This window comes from Cricetulus griseus (genome assembly GCF_003668045.3).
Source record: "Cricetulus griseus strain 17A/GY chromosome 1 unlocalized genomic scaffold, alternate assembly CriGri-PICRH-1.0 chr1_0, whole genome shotgun sequence".
NCBI classification, from domain to species: Eukaryota; Metazoa; Chordata; class Mammalia; order Rodentia; family Cricetidae; genus Cricetulus; species Cricetulus griseus.
In genome coordinates this window covers 121,191,508-121,214,884 of record NW_023276806.1, presented here as the reverse complement: position 1 = coordinate 121,214,884, position 23,377 = coordinate 121,191,508, and the positions used below count along the sequence as shown (strand labels likewise).

The window sequence follows — 23,377 nt, the reverse complement described above, 5'->3', positions numbered from 1 at the left end:
CTTAAAATATGACCCTAATAATACTTATATTTAAAAAAACAGATTAAAAATATGTGTGTTGATGTGTATATATGTACACGTGTGTGTGTGTGTGTGTGTGTGTGTGTGTGTGTGTGTGTGTGTGTGTGTGTGTGTGCGTGCATAAGTATACATGTTAATGGAGGCCAGTGGTGGGTGTCATATGTTTTACTCAGTTACACTCCACCTTATTTATTGAAACATGATCTCTCACTGACCTTGGAGACTGCAAAATTGCCTAGCCTGACTGGTCAGCACTCTCCAGATTGCCCACCTCCCCCAGCACCAGGATTGCTGGGGTGCACCATTGCACCCAGCCATTTCTGTGGGTTCCAAAGACTGAGCTCCAGCCTGCATGCTTATTGTGCCAACACTGCAAGCACTTTATTGGCCTGCCTCCCCAGCTCTTCTGTCAGATATTTTGTCAAGTTGTCACAGGTCTTAGAAGAAATTGACAGGTTAAACAAGTAAATCCTCGCCTACCATAGGCTTCTGTGGTGATTTGCATGAAAACGTCCCTCCTAGGAATGAATGCTTGGTTCCCAGTTAGTGGTGCTGTGTGGGGAGGTGTGGTCTTTAAGGACAAAGTAAGCCTATGAGGGAAGGCTGTGAGTTTCAAATCATTCCTGGTTCATTCTCTTTGCTTCCTGCTGGTGGTTTAAGATGCAAGTCCTCTGCTTGCTAGTCTACGGAATATGTTGCCTGCTGTCATGTTCCCCATGGCGATGGTCACAGATATTTGTCTCTCTAGAATGGTAAACTGAAAGGTCTACTGATCATGAAATAGTCTCCTCACATCTTTGGGTTGAAAATGTTTTGGAATGTATTCACTATGAAATGGTAAGTTTCAGTCCTCCACTGGGCACATAAATCCTGAAGCAGAGGACCCTGGCTTTCATGTTCAGTCACCTCTGGCCCAAGCCTTTGGCTTATGATAGTGACTCAACAAGCATTTACAAATTCAAGTTTCTGGGCAAATTATTCAGAAAATCTGGTAAACTGACTGCAGTTTTATACACAAATAATACTCATTGCCAAGAGTCATTGGTCTGATTCAAGATTTGTGGTTTCTGAAGTCCCGTTAATACTGGACCATTGTATCCGCTGTTGCCCAGAGTCAGGATGATCTTAGCTAGGTAGGGCAAGTGGGGCAGAACCCTAGCGAGCTGCAGCCTGCCTCATTCCTCCCTTACCCTTTCAGTGGTACCCCGAGAGATGCTGGGCGCAAGTGTTGTGCCTACAGCCTGCACTCCTTCTTCCAGCATGGCTAGCATTAGTGGCATTTCATGTTTTGCACCAGCTGGCAGGCAGAGCACTGGTTCTATTTAGTAATTCCACGTTGTTCTTTGTCTCTCACAGCTGTGCTCCCACATCGGTTACATACTCTCCTTCCACGCATCTGTGGTTTCACCATCCACATGTGAGTGCTGTTCTTTCCACCATCTTGCTTTCCAATTTAGTGAGTCCACTTTTTTTTTTTTACACAGAGTTTCCCTGTGTAACCCGGGCTATCCTGGAACTCACTCTGTAGACCAGGCTGGCCTCGAACTCACAGAGATCTTCCTGCCTCTGCCTCCCAGGTGCTGGGATTAAAGGCATGTGCCACCAACATCCAGCTGTGAGTACACTTTTAAAAAGCATCTTCCCATAGGAACTACCTTTTAAAAAAAAGTTGTTCCAGGAATACTGTGGACTCTGCAGGGCCTCCACGAGTCTTCCAGGCTCCTGGAAACTGCTTCTCAGTCCTGTGGCGGATGTTGGCGGCCCCTGCCATTTTCAATCACAGCCATGTTTCAGGTTTTCATCTTTAGTGGTGATAATGTGCTCCCAGATCTGGCTCTTCAGCACCAGCTCCTCTTTGTGGTTCAGCAGCTAGTAGACCAGCAGTTGGTGGGGTTGACCAACTCTAAGTGCTGGGTCCCCACACCACTTCCATCTCCCCTCCCTACCCACACATACTGCGTGCTCAAGGAAGGCTCTTCAAAATAATAGTTTTTAAACACTGCATCCTTATAATGATGCTTCTGGCCTAAGCGAGAGAGTTCACAGTTATAAGAAAGCAATAAAACCTCATGAAAACTATGTAGGTGCCTACAGACTGGCACATGTCTAAATAGGCTAAATATTAGGTGTTTAAATTTAACATAGGCAATGAAATTCCCTAAAATCACAAATATTTCCCACTAATTGTAGTAATGCACACTTTTTATTGCAGCATGGAGCAGGGGGTGGGCTAGGGAGGTGGATAGGTTTAGAAGTAGGCAGGAGAATGGAATTCTGAATTTCATATAGGTGTTTCAATCATATTTCAAATTTCTTTAAATTGGAATATGAGCAAACCGGATTTAAAAAATGAAGCCAGGATAAAAAAAAAAAGCAATGTGTGTTAAACCAATAAAAAACCAAAACCAAACAAAAATGACTAGATGATTCTCCCAAAACTCAGTTTTCAAATTTGTCAGAACATTTGAAAATAATCATGGGGTGACTCCCTTAACTCCAGCTCTGACAGCTGCCACCAGGAACACAAGCACACAGTCTTGAAACACTGTTGACCAGGAGGCAAAGAAGCACATTCCATTGAGGGGTTCCTGCTGCCTCCCCATCAGTAACTGCCCACTTCATCTCCACTTTTGTTCCCAGACTTCTCTCACCCTTGTCAAACAAAACAAAGCAAAACAGTAGAGTATTGGTGCAGGCCCTTTGGGATGGACTGATTGGTTTTTGTTACTTGACAATTTATAGCTAAGGATGTCATTTCACCCCCCCTTTAGACTTCACTTAGCATCCGACTTTCCTGTCGCAGTTTTGTTGAGCCTCAAATGACATGCTATATGAGAACAGTGAAGCAGTAACCTGTGCAAATACAAAGTGTTCCCAGGCATCTTAATGATGCTGGCTGGAGAAGGACTTAGGGGACAAGGGGCTTTCTGCACAAGCATGAGGACCTGAGTTCAGATCCTGGCATTTATTTAAAGAGCCCGGTATAATCGGCTACATCTCTAGACCCCACATTAACAAGAAGGAAAAATCCAGGAGAGTCACTGCGGTTGATGCATCACCAGGCTAGCTCCAGGTCCAGTGAGAGACTCTCGAGGGAGGGAGATGGCTAGTGATAGATACCAGATGTCCACATGGACTCCTGCACACAAGCATACCCAGCTCCCCAGCCCCGCCCCGCCCACACAAAGAAAAATAAACCTTAGATTTGTGAGTTGGCAGGGTGGCAGGCCCCTCTCTCTTGGCTATGTTGGTAAGTTCCGACATTGCCACAGATCACCGATGACGTTATTTCATTAAGGAAAGGGTTGAGTGGATTAGTGGTTTGTATGGCAAACTACTTCCTGTGTTCTTATCTGACTTGGCCATTGTGTGGTTATTGCTCCAGGGAGAAGCTTAATGCCTTAATTTGCTGGAAAAACAAATGCATATCAGGGATTTTCACTTGGAAAGGGGTCACGAGGCTCAGTGGATTCAAACAAGCTTTCTGAGTGAATTTTGTCCTTTGGAGCCAACTTTATTTTCGAAAGCAATTATATATTGTATATTCAAAATGGAGAGCAAAGGGACTAATTTGGATCAGGCTTTTCCTTCCTCTGGAACTTTGTGCATACCTTCTTATTCAGCCTTTGTAAGTTATAAGGTATTTTACATTAGGCCATTTGAGATCATTGGCTATAGGAGACAGAACAAGAATTGCTCTCCTTCTCTCTGGCTCGAAGTCCTTGCTGCATGTACTAGACCAGCATTCTTCTAGCCACAAAATCTCACTAACTCATAAACTGTATTTTAATAAGATACACACATTCAATTTTGAGAATATCATACTGGATGGACCAAATGGTTTCTTACATTGCTGACACAATGCTGAATTTACAGCTGACTCTATTCTCGGATGACCCACTAACAGCCACACATGTCAGTCACCAGAAGTCCTAGGTGAAGCAATTTTTACTATTTTTCTAGCTGTTTATTCTAACATTGCCACCTCTTAGTACTGTGACATTGTTCATTTTACATGATTTTTTTTCTGTGCTGAAGTATACACTTTATGAGCCAGGAGTCAGTCATACTCACCTATGAACTCTTTGTGGCTCTACCTAAGATAATGTTTGCTTGAGTGAATAGACTAAGTGATTTTTCGGGACAGGGATTGGAGAGTGCTACATAAAGATTAACATAAAAAAGAAGTTAGTTGGCAGAGTGTATCGGAAGTCCTTCCCTACCTGGGCTTCATTTAAAAAACAGCATTTTCAGGAAAAGCTTTTGAGGATGCTGAGGGAGAAAACTTATCAATGGTCCTTCCTAGCTGTAAATCCTGTGAGCTACAAAAACAACTGGCCTGGCAAGGTATGCCCGATGGTGCAATAGGGATATACTACTAAATTGGGAGTAACGAATAACTGCCTGATTGGGCTTAAGGTCTGCTCAATAGGGAGGCGTTCATGTCTAGTATTGTAAACATAGCCAACTCCCGTGTCTGGAGAACTCATAGACTGTAGAAGAGAACCTACTATTACCTTTCAGCTAAATTGATGTGGTATCCAACTGCTTTCTTTATGCACACTTATAATTTAAAGAGGAAAACCAACCAACTAAACAGCCAAAGATAAAGGAAACCAAATGTGACAGTGACTCTTCACTATCAACTTGATTGGACTTGGAGTCAATGTGGTGTGTCTACGAGAGTGTTTCCTAAAAGATCTAACTGACAAAAAGAAAATCTACCCTAAATGTGGGGGACACCACGCCAAGGGCTCAAGCCCCAGACTGAGTCAAAAAGACAAAGCAGATGAGCATTAGTCTTTGGATTACTGTTTCCTGACTGTAGATACTACGTTATCAGCTGCTTCATGCTCGAGCTGTCTTCCCTGCCATATTGGATTGTATACCTTGATCTGAGAAGCCAAGACACATCCTTCCTTCCTCAGGTTCCTTCTTAACATGCATTTTGGCATGTCGATAAGAAAAGTAATTAATATAGCAAACAAACAAACAAACAAAAAACAAGGAAAGAGTATGTTTAATAACTGGTCTTAATACCCCACCCCCAAAGTTATCCCATGGTAAGGTGCATTAGCTGGTTTTCTTAATCATGTCCATTTCCTAATCTGGCAGTTCTGATGTGTTACTTTTTGGGGATACCACCTTGGTCTGGTATCCAGGATATCCTCTGTAAAATATTCTGATGTAGGCAATTGTATGTAAATTATATTCAGTTCTGGAAGTGTGGGAGAAGATCTAAAGATGTGCATTCCCACGATCCCTAATCACATTGCCCAAGGTACAGCTGTGAAGTGTGTCTCAAATCTTATAAATAGTAAAAGAATAAACCGATATTTGTAAGCTATTTGCCTCTTCCTACTTTTAAAATGTTTCAGTGTAAGTCTGAGTTTATCCTGACTTCTATGTGGTGATTAACTTTGATTATCGACTTGACTGGAATGGGAAACCCCTAAAAGGTGAGTGAACTACACCTCAGGGTATGTCTGTTACAGTGTTTCTGAGAAGGTTTCTGAACTAGGGCTGGAGAACTAGACCTGACAGAGGGTGGAACCATCCCCTAGTCTGGAAGATTAGCTCTAACAGTGGGTGGAGACATCCCCTAGGCTGGAGAACTAGCCCTGGGAGTGAGTGGTACCATCCCCTAGGCTGGAAGACTGAATAGAAATAGAGGAAAGGAGCCAATGCCCCATCACAAGGGTGCTGCTTCCTGATGGCCACAAAGACAGGAGCTCCTGCTACATACTTCCATTGCTATGATGCTCTCCCAAAGACTATACAGGCTAAAACCCACATAACTCTGAGCCACACATCATTCCTTCCTTAAGTTGTTTGTCAGATGTTTTCAAACTCACAATGAATACATGTTGTTCTTCATCTTTATCATTCCCTGCTTTCCTGAACGGATAAAAGAGATGATGTTGAAGACAGTTCTCAGGAAATTGCTTACAACCAAGACTAACTGTCTCTGTGGTAGCTCTGAAGTCTGGTTGTGGCCAAAGCGTTGTATGGTGAATGCGATTTCTCTGTGTTTTCTAGAGTTAACAGGGTGGATTTGGGGCAGTCAAGTTTCCTTATGTGACTTTCATGGCTTGTTGAAGATAGAAATAGTTTTACACGGCAATCTAAGGCAGAAGATAGGGAGTATTTTCCACTGGTGCCTGAGGATTTGATGGCTGTGGTTTTCTTCACTACTATTAGAGAGGTTGCTTCTAAATTACTTTGACTGAATTGCAGAAAGAAATACATTATTATAAGTATTCATAAGACTGGTAGAATCCTTATTTGGGAGAATGCTTGTTAAGCATGCATGAGGCCCAACATCTTGACACCAAGAAAAAAAAAAAGAGAGAATCATGAGATTTAGATGTGTGTATGCAAGTAGACACATGCATATACATGCATGTATAGTAGCTTACATACAATAGTATTTGTAGATTTAACATGATATAGTAATATAAATTCAATTTAGAATTTTGCAAAACTATAGTTATTCTTACTGTTTGTGTCTCTTTAAAAAGCTCTGCATACATTCCACTAAACTGATTTCACATCCATTGATAGCTTGCAAATCAAGAAGGCATTGATTCAGAGTTGCCATCTTCCAGGCTCGAGCAGTTTCCGGTTCAACAGTGGACAGAGACCACTCTAGTGTCCCCTTTTATAGACAGGGCAGAGGGTTCTGGCTGCAGAACAGGACAGCTGCCTTAGAAGCACTAGCTGACTGTTTTGACTAAAACAAGCAAAAGAAACCCACTGTTTCCCATTTGTAGGACTCCTGTGAGTTTTATAAAACATAGAGCGATGTTGTTGCTATATGGCCATTCACAAACACATTGTCGGGTTTTGTACATCTTAAAATCACTTTGCCAGTGTGTTGACCAATCCACAGAGAAGGAAGCATCAAGCTATCATTGCATTATCTCAGTCCCCTATAGTATCAGCAAACCCTTGGCTGTAACTTTAGTATTATTTTCTTCCAGCTCCTGAGAAAGTTCCATGTGAGCCTGGAGCCTCTTCAAACTTAAGCTTCCCTCCTTTTTTTTTTTGCCTTGAAGGCATATCCCAAATTGTAGGATAAAAGCTTTGCTTTCAAATTACAAAAACCTCAAAGTCTACTTTAGCAAGCCAGGCTTTTAATGTGACAAATAGTTTTCTTTTACTGCTAAAATGTCTACAAACACACACAACAAAAACCAAACAAAAATAAAGAACTTTCTCCAGAGTTTTATTGTTGGTGGTGTTAACTGTTCTGATTAGAACGTTCCTAAACAAAAACAAATAAAGGAAAAAGAAGCACCACTTTTTATTCATTCAAAATAAGAATTTCTTTTCTGGTACTTCCTTTAAAATCTGTTCTGAGACAAGACTCTGCTGTGATAACCAACCCACTAGTCAGGCCTGCATGTTAAGGAGCAGGCAGTGCTAGGTACCAGAAGGCCCCGAGCTCACTGTCTATAAACACAACAAAGAGTTTCAGGAGGACAAAACAATTGAAGTGTTGAGGGGCCTTTAATCAAAGTTTGGTGTCTTCCTTGATGGCTCTTCATCTTATGTTCGAGAAGAAGTTTTAGACAAGGGTCCCACTGGATCCATAGCTTGTTAGTTGGCTTCACTAGCCAGCCTCGGGGTTTCCTTTTGTCCCTTCTTCCCCAGCATCAGGGTTATAGGCTTGTGTCGCCACACCTTGCTTTTTACATGGGTACTGTCCTACTTAGGATGACTATTGCTGTGATGAAACACCATGATCAAAGCAACTTGGGATACACTTCTACATTGTATTCTATTGTTAAGGAAGTCAGGACAGGAACTCAAACAGGACAAAAAGTTGGAGGCAGGAGTTGATGCAGAAGTCATGGAGAAGTGCTCCTTAATGGTTTGCTCCCATGACTCCTAATCCTGCTTTCTTTCAGAACACAGGACCACCAGCCCAGGGGAGGCACCACCCTCAGTGGGCTTGCCCCTCCCCCTTGCTACTGATCATTATGTAAGAAATGAGCACTCCCTCGAGCGCGCACTCGAGCACGCGCGCGCGCGCGCGCGCGCGCGCGCACACACACACACACACACACACACACACACACATGCATACATACACCACCCACAAAACACACACACACACACACACACACACACACACACACACACACACACGCATACATACACCACCCACAAAACACACACACACACACACACACACACACACACTCAGAGGAGGAATGAGAAAAGTTTCCTTTTTAAACGATTTTTTAACTTTTGTGTGCATTGGTGTTTTGCATGTTTGTCTGTGTGAGGGTGTCAAATCACTTGGATCTGTAGCTAAAGACAGTTGTGAGTTGTCATGTAGGTGCTAGGAATTGAACTTGGATCCTCTGGAAGAGCAGCCCTTAACCAATGAGCCTTCCCTCCAGCCCTGAGAGCTTCCTTTTAACTATTTGTTTATACTTAAAGTGTAGCAATGTTCTCAGCCTTACCCAGAGAAGCTTAAGTTTGTAGTGGGCAGCGGTTAGTGCAGAAACTCATAATTGGTCACAAAAGGAAGAGTAAGTGACTAATGAGTGTTTGCCAGATGGGACCATCTTTATTACTTCCTCCAAAGCTCTGGGAGCAGGGAGTAGAAAGAGCCAGAGGACAGAGCACAGTGTTGTGACACTGTCTTCTGTTCATGACACAACCATTGCACTCACAAAAACACAACAGCTGTGCTGCCTGCACAACACTAAGCCAGACATCATTGTTTCATGAACTGGAAAGGAACCCATGAGGTCCCACCCTCCCTGAGGAGTTATAGGCAGCTAATGGTTGCTGAGGCTGAGGGGTCATTATTCCTCAGTGGTGTAGCCACAGGTAAAGTTGCACTTGCTCACATAAACAAAAAGTCCCACTCCATCTCATGCAAGCAACTCTAATTAAATACTGTAGGGCACCCACATTAAAAAGACATGAAAGTGAAGGGGAACTCATTGGGAAGGAGAAGGGTTCTTCTAGTGGGAGGAGAGTAAAAGCAGGTAAGGCCAAGAAACATTAGTGAAAGAATATCTAAAAATGCATGTTTTATCACAAGAAAAACACAGAATCAACTAACCTAGGTTCACAGAGCCACCCACAGAGACCTTGCATGGGACTGACCTAGGCTCTATGCACATATTTTACAGTGGTGTAGCTTAGTCTTCTTGTGGGACTCCTGACAGTGGGAGCAGAGGCTGGCTCTGACTCTGTTGCCTGCTTTTGGGACCCTTTCCTCTTACTGGGTTGCCTTGTCCAGCCTCAATAGGAGAGGAGGTGCCAGTCTTACTGCATCTTGATTGCCATGGCTGACTGATATACATGAGAGGTCTGCCCTTTTCTGAAGAGAAAGGAAGAGTGGGTGGGGAAGGGGGTTGGAGGAGAAACTGTGATCAGGGAAGATCAATTAATTAATAATCCATAAATAAATACTTGTTTTTAAAGAAAGAAATGAAGTATTGCTACATCTGGAGCATGGTGTCATCCCTTAAAGCAAAAATGAGCTGTAGTCACTTACATGAACTGAAATCACCATGCTTCCTTGTAAGTGAATGTATTCTACAATAACCCACAGTGTCTTCTGGGACCAACATGGGAATGAGAAATATTCTTGTAATAAAACATAAGCAGTTTCTTCTCTGAAAACGTGGTTTCAAAAGATATGGGTGAAGCTGCCTTCCACAGGTGAGGTGAGTGTCTACATACATTTCCATATTATTCTGATCAAGATGAGAGAAAAGTTTGAGGTTATAGACCTGTAAACTCTCACCTGGAAATACTCCTCTAGAGCAGAGAAGGACAGTGAATAGAACACTTAATTAGCTTTAAAATACCGTCTAATTGAGCTGTAGGTTGTAAGTTTATGGAACCATGTGAGCATTTGTAATTCTTTCCTTGCTAACTCCTCAATAACAATTAAACGAAGTTCAATCTCAGTGTTATCACAGCTAAATGCAATAAGAGGAACAAAGGATTGTCTCTGATTTCTTTTTTGTATTTCTTTAGGAAGAGCTGAAACTCAAGGCTTCACAGGTGACAGCTTTGAGAAGCAAATAGGGCAGATGTGGTTCAGTTGTTAGATGGCCTGCAGGGCATGCAGCAGGCCCTGGCTTCAAGTACTAGCAAGGAATGAAGCATCTGTGATGGCTCCTTGCCTGTTTTCCCGGCACTGGAGAGGTGGAGTTCCTGCTTGTCCTCACCGTGGAGTGAGTTTGAGGCCAGCCAGGCTCACTTGAGACATTGCCTAAGAAAAGATGAGAAGAGAACCGATAAGACAAAGAAAAGAAACAGATGAATGGCACAGGGCCCTGGCAACCAGAAGCACACATGTATTTGTGACTTGGAAATTTTAGTGATGTCTCTGTTAGTACAAAAATTGTGAGTCTTCTTCTGGATAAATATGTTCACTGGTAAAGACTAAACTTTAAAAATGTCATCAGGGCACTAGGCAAATGGCTTGGCTCTAGCAGTGTTTCTGCACAAGCTCAAGGACCAGAATTCAAGCTCCTGAACCCACAATCTAAAAAAACTAAATCAAGCACAGAGTGACATGTACTGTGCTCTTGTAATCCCTGTGCTGAAAAGCTGAGACAGGAAGGTCCCTGGGACTTGCAGGCCAACCAGTATAGACTACTTGGTGAGTCCCCGGCCAGTGAGAGACACTGTCCCAAACAAAACACAAGGTGGGCAGCTCCTTAGGGGCAGACAGCCTGACACCAGAAGTTATTCCTCTTGCTTTCATATGCATGCCAATATGCACCCCCACACCACAGCAACACCCCCCCCACACACACAACACACACACACACACACACACACACACACAAACACACAGGACAAGTGGCTAGGGGAGACCTCACACATTTAGAGCCTGGCATCTGGATTTTTATTTATTTATTTATTTGTTTGTTTGTTTGTTTGGCTTATCCTTGTTGCCTGAGAGTAAAACATGCTTGTCTGTCTTACCCAAGAGAAAGTACTCCCTTTACACAGATATTACCCCCAATAGTTGCTGAAAGGCTTGAAGCTTGACTGCTGCGAGGCGGGTTGGGGATATGGGGAGAGCCCAGAGGAATTGCATGAGGAGAGAAAACTTGGATTGACAGAAACATCAGTTGAAGAAGTTGTCTGTGCCAAACTTGACCTCAAATATGCTCCACCCCCTTGAACCTGCCAACATGCCAAGGTCTCATTGGCTGCCCCAACCTCCCGGGACAAACGGTCTTCTCACCACCAGCCACAGGAAGCTTCTTGATGCACATTGACTTGAAAACTCCCACAACAACACGACATGCATTCCTATGTGTTGAGGAATGGCCCATGTGCTGCCATTTGCTGTGTGGTTTGAAAGAAACCAGGAAGATCAAAGTTCCTCCAGATGGCAATTTGGGGGGGGGGATAAGCCCAAATGCTGTTGACTCAGTCATCCCTTTATAGTAGGGATTATCTTATCTCAGTCAGGATTCTCTTAAAATGTTTATCAGGGCTGGCAGGGTGGCTTAGTAGTGTAAGACCCTCGGAAAGCTGAGGCTTCCAGAATCTTAGCCCAGGACCGCGGCCACCCCAATCACAGAATGGAGGCGAAAGCTTGATGCAAATTGCATGAGGCTTTATTGTAATTTAACGAGCTAACCCCATGTTAACTCGGGTCTTTGACCCACCCACCATGGCGGATGGCTAGCAAAGACAGTTTGAAGCCGCTGCGCACAGATCTTTATAGGGCAGCGTAAGGGGAGTGTCTAGGGGTACGCACAGGCTCAGGATTGGTATGCCTCCAGGCTTGGAGGGTTTGTCCTGTGTTGATTGGTCAACTGGTTGTTATGGCCCATAGGCCTTCCCAGGGTGGTTGCTATGCTTTGTGCGTCATTGCTGTGCGCTTCTCCGTAAAGCACACCCAGAGCCATAAAGCATAGCGCCACCAGCTAACTTCTGATTGTTTCCTTATCACGAGGCAGGCGTCTGACTTTCTAGTGTCTGGGACAAGGTCATAGAAGCACGTGTTCGGCCGTTATGGCTGCCAAAAGGGAAGCTGGTCCCTTCAGTAGGAGTCCCGCATTACCATTCTTTCTGTTGCTGTGATGAAACACTTGGAGCAAAAAATGGAGGAAGGAAAGGGTTTATTTCACCCTATACTTCCAGGTCATTGAGGGAAATCAGGCCAGGACCAAAAGGTGAGAACCAGGAGGCAGGAATCATGGAGGATCAATGCTCACTGGCTTTTCTCTCTGGTTGGATCACAGCTTTAACCTGGTTCTTATACAACCTAGGACCAACTGCTTAGGGATGGTACCATCAGAATAGGCCGGGCCCTCCTCTCCTGCATCATTGATAATCCAGACTCTAACACAGACTGTAACACAAAAATTAATTGACCCAGTGACTGATACTGAGGTTCAAACTTCAAGCTGACTATCAGAAAAGCAAAGCAGCTGGCCATTAGTTTCTTAGCTCTACCTCAGGCTGAATGGGCTGATACTGTCTCTAGGAGCTCTCAGAAAGCCTCCGACTGTAACCTCTTCTCAGCCTGGCTGAAGAACAAATGCCTCTCTGAGACCTTGCTTCTGTTGTATATACTTCCCTAAAGTTGGGATTAAAGGTGTGAACTATAATTCTCTTTTAGACTGATTCACTCTTGTGTAGCTCTGGGTGGTCTTGGACTCACCACCCAGAGATCCATCTACCTCTTAATCCTGAGTCCTAGGATTAAAAGTGTGTACCACCACCTCCTCCTAGCTTCTGGCTGCTGGGAGTAAAGGTGTGTGCCTATCTTCTATGGCTTGCGGCTGACTTTGCTTTCTGAATCTTCAGACAAGCTTTAATAAATCATACACAATATCTCACCACAACAGACCAACATGATATAGACAATAAAAATTAAAGTGTGAACCAAACCTGTGAGGACACTAAGAATACAGCAGACTCTCTTCCCTGTCCCTTTTGTATTAATACTTAAGATAAAGATTCAAATGAAAGATAGTGACATTTGCACGTTTATTCACCCCCACCACTTCCGGAAACAGGTCTTACGTAGTCCAGTTCAAGAGTGGTTGATGCAAGAGGTTACTGAGAGTTTGAGGCCAGCTTCACAGTGTAACTCTGTCTCAAGGGGAAGAGGGAGGCAGAGGAGGAGGAAGGTCCTCTTAAACATTACCTGTGTCTCTTGCCTAGGGAGGTTACATTGGCCCACGACTCTTAGAGTAAGATTTTCAGTATTGTCTCTGCTGAGGGGAAGAATATTGTCCCAGGGTTTGGGGGTATGGAGGGTGGGGTAGGGGCTGAAGGATGCAGCCAGAAAGGAAGGAGAAAGTGTTCAGCAGCTGGAGGTGAACTGTGGCGACTATCCACAATAGCTCAGAGTTGGAGTAGAGTCTATCCATATGAGTAAACGAGGAACACACACCCACATGTGAGAGTACACACACACACACACACACACACACACACACAGAGAGAGAGAGAGAGAGAGAGAGAGAGAGAGAGAGAGAGAGAGAGAGAGAGAGAGAGAGAGAGAGAGAGAGGCGCACTTAGGATCTGGGATCTCAATTCATACACTGACTCAAACCTGAGCTTTCAGGCTGTCTTGCGCAGGTGTCTGCCGTGTACCGTGATGGTTATTCCTCATTGTCAGCTTGCCAGGGATTCCAGTCACCTAGACCCAGTTCTGGGCTTAGCTGTGAGGGAGTTCAGTAACTTTAACTGAGCATAAGGAGCCACCCTGCACATGAGTCACATCTTTCCAGGGCTGGAGTTCCAGACCGAATCAAAAGAAGAAGGCAAGCCAAGCATCCATCTCTCTCTCCTGACTGTGGATGCTGTGTGACCGGCTGACTAAAGTTCCTAATGCCATACCTTTCCAGTCATGATGGACTTTACCTTAAAACTGTAAGCCCCCCAAAATAAATAAAATAAAATCCCATCCCTCCTTAATTTTTTTGTTACAGCAACAAGAAAAATGACTAATACAGTACCTGGGGTGTTACTCCAGGGGTGGTGTGAGGCCTTTGGAAGTCTTCCAGGATATCCAATAAACTCAGAATCCATGTATAGAATGTATTTGGTGCTTTCGCCATCCCTCCAGGTTCCTCTTCCTGCCTTCTGGGGATGCATCATTTGCTTCCCCTTGCCATGCCTGTTTCCACAATCCCCAGACATTTTCCTCAATTTCCTTACCCTTATCCTATCTCAACTTGAATTCCCTTTGAATTCATTCCCAGAAACAATATATTTACAACTATATCTTGACATTTGCCACTAAAAATACATAGTTAATCACACTGAACCCAAACAACCCATCAGGATGATTTCATTACCCCCATTTCCCGTTTGTTGTCTATTGTGGACTCCATCAGTCTATCAGGCAATGTGACTGCCTGGGCCATGCCTTTCTACCCCAGGCTACCTGGGCTTCCCAGCAGGCCACAGAACTCAAAGAGATGAGAAAGCTGCTTCATTAGATTCTACTTTTTAGGTTAAGAAAGAACAGGTCTTAGGGAAGTATGCAAATGAGGTAGTGGTTCTTTGAATGTTGCATCACCTTTTCTCTCTTCTCAGGGCAGCCCTACCCTGTTAGAGATACTCTGGTGTCCTCTGTCATAATTTTTATGTGTATGTTCATTAGAGCAGCTAGTGTCTGGACTAAGCATGATTCCCTGTTTGGGGGCGGTATCTCCTTGGATGAATTCACAGAAGAGAAGGCAAAGGTTCTCATGGGAGCAGGGATCAGAGAGGGGGTTTGGAAGAGAAGGTTGAAGAAGGAATTCCAGGGTTTGCTCCTATCAGAGACCCTTGGGCAGAGAGGATGGGGCTGGAGAATGGAGGTTTTTACAAGCCACTTGGGGCCATAGAAACAGTGCTGGTTCCGGGTGGGCCCAGCAGGTGAGGGGTGGGGGACAGCAGTGGACAGAGGTGCATAGCATGTGAGAGGACAGAGCCACAGTGCTGGTGGAGAAGCTTGGTGGGGCCCAGTTCTGCCGTGCCTTTGAGTGAGGCAGCAGAAAGCGAATGAAAGCAGTTCCCTCCTAGGCAGGTGAGACACAGCTCTATGTTCTGGAAGCCTGAGAGGAAAAGGGTCCTCGGGAAGTGATAGATGCATCCTGGACTCCCACAAAAAAACCAAAACAACATAAGTAACCAAAAACAGGTTACTTATGCTATTGGGGGAAGGTCTTGCAATTATGCAAAAAAGAGCTGATGAACTATGAGTATCCACAGTAGCAGGGACTTCTGTGCTTGCAATTGGTAAGCTCTTGGGATGCAGGGTTACAAGTGCTGAACACTCTGAATGTGAACAACATGCAATTCTGGAGGTAGGGCAGCTGCTCAGTTGGTAGTTGGTAGAGTGCTTGTCTAGCATGCATGAACTGCGTGAACTAGGGGTTGAGGCGTGTGCCTGTAAGCCCAGCTCTTGAGAGGTAGAGGCTGGAAGAGCAGAAATTCAAGGTCATCCTCAGCTACACAGCCAGTGTGAGATCAGCCTAGGTTAGAGACTTTGCCTCAAAAATGGGGGAGAGGTGAATGGTCTCAGTGGGTGCAATTGTGGTATGATAAAGAAAAACAATGAATTTTTATAAAGTATTCCTGCTTTCAAATTACTAGTTTGGGAATATAGTATTTGAAATTGAGCACAGTGGCTCAAACCCATAATCCCTCAACATGTTAGGTCAAGACCGAGGCAAGAAAATTGATTGCTGTGAGTTCTACGAGAGTCTAGAATGAGACTATACAAAGAAGAAATGAAAGAAAGAGGGAAGAAATAAAAGGAAAAGAAAAGAAGAAAGAAAGAACTTCCCCTAAGGACTGTTCACTGGCTCCCTGGCCCATCAGGCCTCGCCTGGCCAGGGATGTTAAACAGATGGTGTGGTGAGTCAGCTGCCGCAGCCATGCTCCTTCCAGGCCCAGCAACCTCTGACAGAGACTCCTGTAAAACTGAGGTTTTAGGCACACATGCACATTGGGTCAGTCTTTAAGAACAGAGGCAAAGAAGAAAACGAAGGGAAAGTGCATCTTCCTAGTTCATTTCTTTATCCTTTTCTTCCATGGTAAGTATATATTGAGCCTGAAGTCAGAATTGAATGAAAATCAGAGTTTGCCATGGGGCAAACTGGATTGAACCCCAGTCCAGGCTGTGTAAGACTTAGGGAAAGTCTCTTCAGTACTGCAGACTGGAAGACCAGATGGCACTAACTGTGGAGGATAGGAGTCACAATCCAACGAGGAACTCTGCCTTCAGCCTGTCCAGGTGTGGGTTGCTTCTGGGCAAGTCCTGCAACGGCTTTGAACTTCAGCTTTCTTGTCTATGAAATTCTGAGTCCCTTAGGACTCAGAAGCCCATGGTGTGTGTTAATGTTCATTACCCACGAATATTAACTGTGGATATTTTTAAGATAAGTCCTTTCATTTCCTTTTATTTTTGTTTGTTTGTAGGTTTTGTTGGTGCTATTGCTTGTTTTGGGAATAGGTTCTCACGAGGGTGGCCTGGACTGTGCTACATGGCAGAGTAGTCTCCTACCTCTACTTACAGAGTACAGCAGTAAAGAAATGTGTCACCACACCAGTGCTGAACATCTAGTCAAGGGCCTCTTGCATGCTAGGCAAGCACTCTACCAATTGAGCTAAGTCTCTACTTGGTGATGTCTTTTTGTATGTGTTTGTATTTATTCCAAGGGCTACACACTTTTTAAACGACCACTTACCTTGCCTTAGTTAAAGGTTACTTTTCTCTTGGAGTGGGGGTTATTGATTCAAGACTCTTCCCCTCCATATTGGCATATATTATACTGATGGGTGTTTTATCTGTATGTATGTATGTATGTATGTATGTATGTATGTATGTATGTATATATGTATGTGTGCTGGACTATGCACCACCCAAAGAGGTCAGAAGAGGGTGTTGGATCCCCCAGGACTGGAGTTATAGACAGTTGTAAGGCACCATGTGGGTACTAGAATTGAACTTAGGTCCTCTGGAAAAGCAGCCAGTGTTCTTAACCTCTGAGCCATCTCTCCACCAAAGTCTCTGTGTCTTACGTTTTTAGTATAGATTCTTCTTTTAGAATGCTTAGTATAATTTTATTGTATTTGTATTTTCTTGTTTCTTTCTTCAGCTTACAGATGATTGGAGGACCACAGCTCTTTTCTCAGAGCCCAGCATAGACAACAGAGCTTCACTAAATACTCTGAGATAAACGCAAACATATCTCTGAAAGATATGTTTATGAAAAAGGGATAAAAGTTTCTGAAATCCTACCTTACCACACATACCAGAAAAAGAATCCTTGCATCTGATTAGAGTGTGTGTGTCTACATGTATGTATGCATGTATGTGTGCCTGTTCGTGTGTGCAGGTAAGAGTGTATATGTGTGTGCATATATATATGCACTTGTCTCATGGACAAAGATTTACAGCCTGTTGGTTAACCTTGCAAGAGTGCCTTAGAGTTGAGACAGTCCTGGTCTGGTGGCCACTTTACCTGGCTCTTTAGTTATGGCTATCTCTGCTCCCTATTGAAAACCTACCTTCAAGTCAGATCCCCCTCCCTCAAGACAGATTGGGGGGGAGTCACTGAGTCTCTCTGTCCCTCTTCCCAATGTGGCCACAATGAATACATGTTTGTTTGTTTGTTTGTTTGTTTTCATTGTTAATGTGGATCCTTTAATTGGCTTATTGAGGATAGGTGGCCACATTTGGCTTGTTGGGAGCACAGTCTGTGACACCCTAACTTCAGGAACAACATGGGTTCTAAGGACTGAAATCAGGTCCCTCCATTTCAATGACTGAACCATCTTCCAAGTCCAACATCTCCATGTCCTGTTTTCTGCTCCCAGCAAGAGCAGTTGGCTGGCCCTCCCAGCTTTCCTTGGGACCATGTGACTATCAGATGACCTGGATGGTATAATTGCAGCCTGTGCAGTCTGCAAAGGCACAAAAACAGCTGCTGGGGAATCTATGACAACTCAGCACAGGAGCTTTGTTCACAGGAGCTGGGAGGGGGAGGATCCTGGGATAAGGTGGGGTTGAGTATAACATCTTCCTTTGCTTTTTCCTTCCGGATGATTTTCTGGCCCATCCTGTTCTCTGCTTTAGTTCAAGTCCTCATCACTTACTGCCCAATCAACTCACTAGTCTCATCCACTCTGGTCTTCACAGGGATTTTTAGTTGAGTGTTCTGCAACATAGATCTTCCCTGTGCCATGTTCCTGCCACCCTTCACCGTAGCATAGAGTCTACCATGTTGTCTTTTTGTCTTAGTGTTCTATGTCTGTGAAGAGACACCATGACAACTGCAATTTCTACAAAAAGAAATCATTTAATTGGGGCTGGCTTACAGTTTCAGACATTTAGTCCATTAGCACCATGGCAGGAAGCATGGTGGCAAGCAGGCAGACATGGTGCTGGAGAGGTAGCTGAAAGTTCTATATCTGGATCTGCAGGCAGCAGAAAGAGAGAGGCATTGGGCCTTTCTTGGACTTTTGAAACCTCAAAGCTACACCCAATGACATACTTCTTCAACCAAAGCCACATCTCCTAATCCTTCTTAAGTAGTGCCAGGCCCTGAAGACCACCATTCAAATATCTTCACCTAAAGGGCCATTCTTATTCAAACCCCTATACTTTTGAATAATGTCTAAATTCCCTAATGGAGCTTAGGAGTCACTCCATGGTGGTTCCCTGCTCCTTCTTCACTCCTTGGGTCCTTTTTTTCTCTAGACTTCTGGAACTTTATGGAGCTCTGGATGAGGTCCCCCCTTCCAGGCCATGTCTGTATTCCTTCTGATAGGCTTTCTTGTTTCTTAGGGAGGCCTACTTCCCTTGTCTCGTTACCAAAGTGTCCAGATCCATGTCATCTAGAGCTTTCTTCCCCAGAGCAACGATCAGGTCATAAAGGGTGGCTTCCTGTTTGCAGTCATTTAACAACCTCACTCACTCCCTTCCTCAAACTTTCATAACACGTGTCCCATGCATTCTTCTCCAAGTCAGGAACACAAGCTCACACAGGCAGGCCAGGTTCTTGGGAACCCTGGCCCTCAAAGAACTGACAGCTTTTATTCTTGTAAAAATGTGATAAACATTTTTAAGGAAATGAATCAGATTATATGGTAATTAGGGAGTGCCAGGGATGACAAGAAAGCTGCCTGAAGGAGTGTGGGTATCGCCCACAGAGTGAACTAAGTTGGTGACTAGGGACAGAAGCAATCTCTTAAGCTATCACTGGGTTATGATGTCCAAACACTTTGGTTGGTATCTCGCAGCTTTCTTCATCACAGGGTCTAGACTGATGTCTGAGAATAGTAGTATTAACAAGTATTTGACTGTGCCAATATCATTTGAAAATTATACTTTTCCTTAAAAAAAAAACTTTAAAAACAACAAAAAAAATGATTTTGTAGTTTGGAGCATTTTATCCTAGGAACTGTAGTAAGACATTCTTGTCTCCATCAAAAGTCAGTTACAGTCTTTCTCTTGATCTGCTTTTCACTCTGTTCACTGATGTTTCGTTAAGATGGCTTGTAGGACCTGAAACAGGCAGAAGGAAGAGGAAAGAGAGGTGCTTGCGGTGTGGCTTTCCTTTGCGCACTCTTTCTGTTGGGTTAGCAGATCTGGTAGGAAGAGCAGGGAAATGCTCCGGCAGTTCTTTGTAATTTTTTTTTTGTGTAATTGTTCCCCAATAAACACCCATTTATCTTGGGTCTAGTCATAGAATTACATCTTCACCTTCAATGGCTATCAGGTCTTTTAACAGTCAAACTAGGGTTAAGGAAGGTCATTTTATTTTTTATTTATTTTTTTCCAAGACAGGGTTTCTCTGTGTAGACCTGGCTGTCCTGGAACTCGATTTTAGACCAGGCTGGCCTCAAACTCCAGGGATTCTCTTGCCTCTGCCTCTCAAGTGCTGGAATTAAAGGTGAATACCACCACAGTGGGCTAGAAGTGAGTTTGTCTTATCAACATAAAAATGTTTGTCCAGGTCTTAGGGAGATAGTTGAGTGGGTAAAGGGCTTGCCACTCAAGTCTGAGGACCTGAGTTCAGTTTCTAGAATACATATAAGAAACTGGGCATAGTGGCATGTGTTTGATATCTCAGAAATGGGGAAACAGAGACAGGAAGAGCCTTGGGTCTTTCTGGCAGCCAGTGTAGTTTACTCCGTGTGCCTCAGATCCCAGTGAGGGACCCTCTCTCAGAAAACAAGGTGGGTGACTCCTGAGCCACAATGCCCAAGGTCAATTTCTTACCTTCACAGGCATGTGCACACACATGCACACACAACACCCCAATACACACACACACATACATACACACACACACACACACACACACACACACACACACACACACACACACGATAAATAAATATTCCTTTAAAACAACAAACATTGTGGAATGTGTGCTTAAAACAATGTTTCTCTTGGGGCTGGAAAGATGGCTTAGCAGTTAAGAACACTTGTTCTTCCAGAGGATCCAGTACCAATTCCAGCAGCATGTCAGGTGGCTCACAACGGTCTGTGATTCCAGCGTGCTTTTCTTCCCAGAGGGATATTCGTTCTGAAGTATTTTGTTTTCTTCCCTAAATACAAACCAGGTTTTCCTGAAAATTCTACGATTTTAATCTTAAAAAACTCTCCCATCAACTGTTTTTTTTTTTTTTTTTCTGTAACAGTTTTCATAATTGTTCAAGGTAGTTTTTCCTTTTTCCTCTTGATTCTCAGTAGGGATTTCTCCTGAATCACTGTCAGAGAAAAGAGATTTTGAAATGGCTTCCAGTCTCCTAAGGGAAAGGTGCTTGCCATCAAAACCAACAACTGGGGTCGATCCTTGGGACCCACATATGGAAACAGAGAGATGACTCTAGAAGTTGACCTCTGATCTTCATGTGCTTGCCACTGCATAAGTGAACCCACTCCATCCACTCACCCACTCACCAGTGAATAGATGAATATAATCATAGAATTGTTTCAGGGAGGTCTTTCTTCTTCCATCAAAGCTTTCGGGGGAAATACCCTGATAGGCACACCGAGAGATACGTTTCCATTTTTCGGGTGTGTCTTCCTTCTTCAGTTACATCCTTCTGGAAATACTCTCCTAGATATAACCAGTACCCAGAGATGTGTTTCCATGGTGATTTTAGTCCAGTCAAATAGATAATGAAGTCTCTACAAATACAAGTGCCCAGCAAGTACAGACATGTCTATCCAACCTGACTTGGAGCCCAGACATAGTTAGTGGCTTATACTTGGAAACTCAGTGCTTGGAGGGCTGAAGCAGGAGAATTGCTGTAAGTTCAAAGGAACCTTGAATTACAGTGAATTCTAGGCAGCTATATCTATATACTGAAACACTTATTTCAAAAACAAACAGAGTGGACTCTAGATGGGTCCTGCTGAAGCAGGCAGCCTCCAAGATGTGGAGTCTGGATTCATACCACCAGTGTTTTCAAGCTCGTGGAGTTTAGGGATATTAGGGAGCCAGAGAGGAAATAAAATTCTAAGTCCTCTGCTTGGCCAGAACACCTGAGGTGATGTTAAAGGGCATATGACTTTGTGTTGTTGTTGTTTTAAATATTAAAATTGACTAGTGAGATAAAAAATATTGTTGAGCACAATCCAGCTTTTATGTTTCTTGACTGCATAAGAAAGGCAAATTTCAGATGTGAACTGTTGACCTAGTCTGTCCAAAAAAATTAATAAAGAAAATATTAAAGTTCTGGTTAACGTTTCCAAGGACTCAAAGTCCAGTGGCTGAGAGGGCCTAGAACTGTACTGCCAAGAAAACTCCATAAATCACCTTGGAGAAGGGAGTTAACAGAGAGTCCATAACTCGTTCAGGCAATGGAAGAACACTGTGGAGGAGACCTCTCCCCTTCCATTGTCATTTTATATGTGGGGTGTCTGCCTGCATTCAGGTGTGTGCACCATGTGAGTGCCTGGTGCCTGTGGAATCCAGAAGAGGGCGCTGCATGAGCCTTGTGGGTGCTGGGACTTGAACATGGGTCCTCTGAAAGTCCTCTTACCAGCTGAGACATCTCTCCAGCCCCCCAGAGGAGACATTCTTGATAACCATATTCTGGTTCAAGTTTGGGAGCTCTCTGCATTCAGTGCATTCAGTTCTATTGACATGGTTAAGAATTTATGGTTGTGAGCTCATTCCCGAGTCCCTTTGGCTTCCTATTGTGTTCTTACTGCTACGTCTTGTTTACTTCCAATATACTTATGATATAGATTCCTTCTTAATGCAGAACACATTTAGTATTTTTGGTTTTTGGCATGACTTTTCGTAACAAGTCACTTCCAAAATATATCTTTGTAAAAGAGTCCATAGGAGAAGCGTTTACAGTATTCAGAGATGTTTATTTCTCAAACTGTTGTTGAGCAGATCAGCAAAGACCATAGAATTGTCAAAGTGAGTCCACCTAGAAGCCTGACTTTCAACCTTTCATGTCAGTGGGTACCATGGGAACACAAAGAAGATAAATGAGATGAACATTAATTTTAAATGTCAAAATTTATTTTTTTTCAACTTATAAAAAAAGCCATTTCTAATTATGGAAGATTTAGAAAAAGTTAAAAGACACTAATAGGAAAACAAGCCACAAACTCTATGATCTCAATACAAAGACAATCACTGGTAGAATTTTGGGGTATTTTCCCCAGAATTACATTTTTATGTCTGCAATATGTATTATACACCAATACAAAACAATATTTAATAATAATTTTATGTCCTTTTATGTTTTTATATATCTTCTTACTCCTTATGTCTCTCGTAGTTTGCAAGCTACACATACACACACACACACACACACACACACACACACACACACACACACGTGGCCTGGCTAGCCTTGAACTCACTAAGTAATCCAGGCTGGTCTCAAACTCAGAGATTTTTGTCTGCATCTATCTCCTAAGTACTGGGGTTAAAGGCTAGCACCACCATGCCTGGCAAAAGGATTTTGAAATGCTTTTGCCTCTGTGAATCAACGTTAAGAATGCATTTGTTATTTATTAATCACCAACTGTGTAAAATGAAGATCTTCAGACTATTATTGTGCTTCCTGTCTCTTTCTACTTAATTTAAGATTTAGATCTAAATTACTGTTGTTTTATAGAACTTTTTTTCTTTTGATGCTAATGTTTGAAATGTGTCTTGTTTTCTAATTGTATTAATGATTTGATGTATTAATTATGCTAATTAGTTACATATTAATTAAATATATCAATGACCAATGTTACAAAGTTTAACTCATCTTTGCTGCTTTCTTTTTTTAGACTTTGATTTTTACTTTATTTTTATGTGTCAGTTTTTTTCCTGTATGTATGTATGGACACCATATATGTGCTTGGTGCCTGTGGAAG

At 43.2% G+C, this 23,377-nt stretch overlaps 1 long non-coding RNA gene across 1 annotated transcript in view; it reads right to left on the bottom strand.

The window, feature by feature from the left end:
- Positions 1–9,533: 9,533 nt before the first annotated feature.
- Positions 9,534–23,377, bottom strand: part of LOC103163859 — a 55,745-nt gene continuing 41,901 nt past the window's right edge. The window contains exon 4 of the long non-coding RNA XR_004772161.1: positions 9,534–10,270. This is a non-coding gene — a long non-coding RNA (uncharacterized LOC103163859). The remainder of the gene's footprint in view (positions 10,271–23,377) is intronic.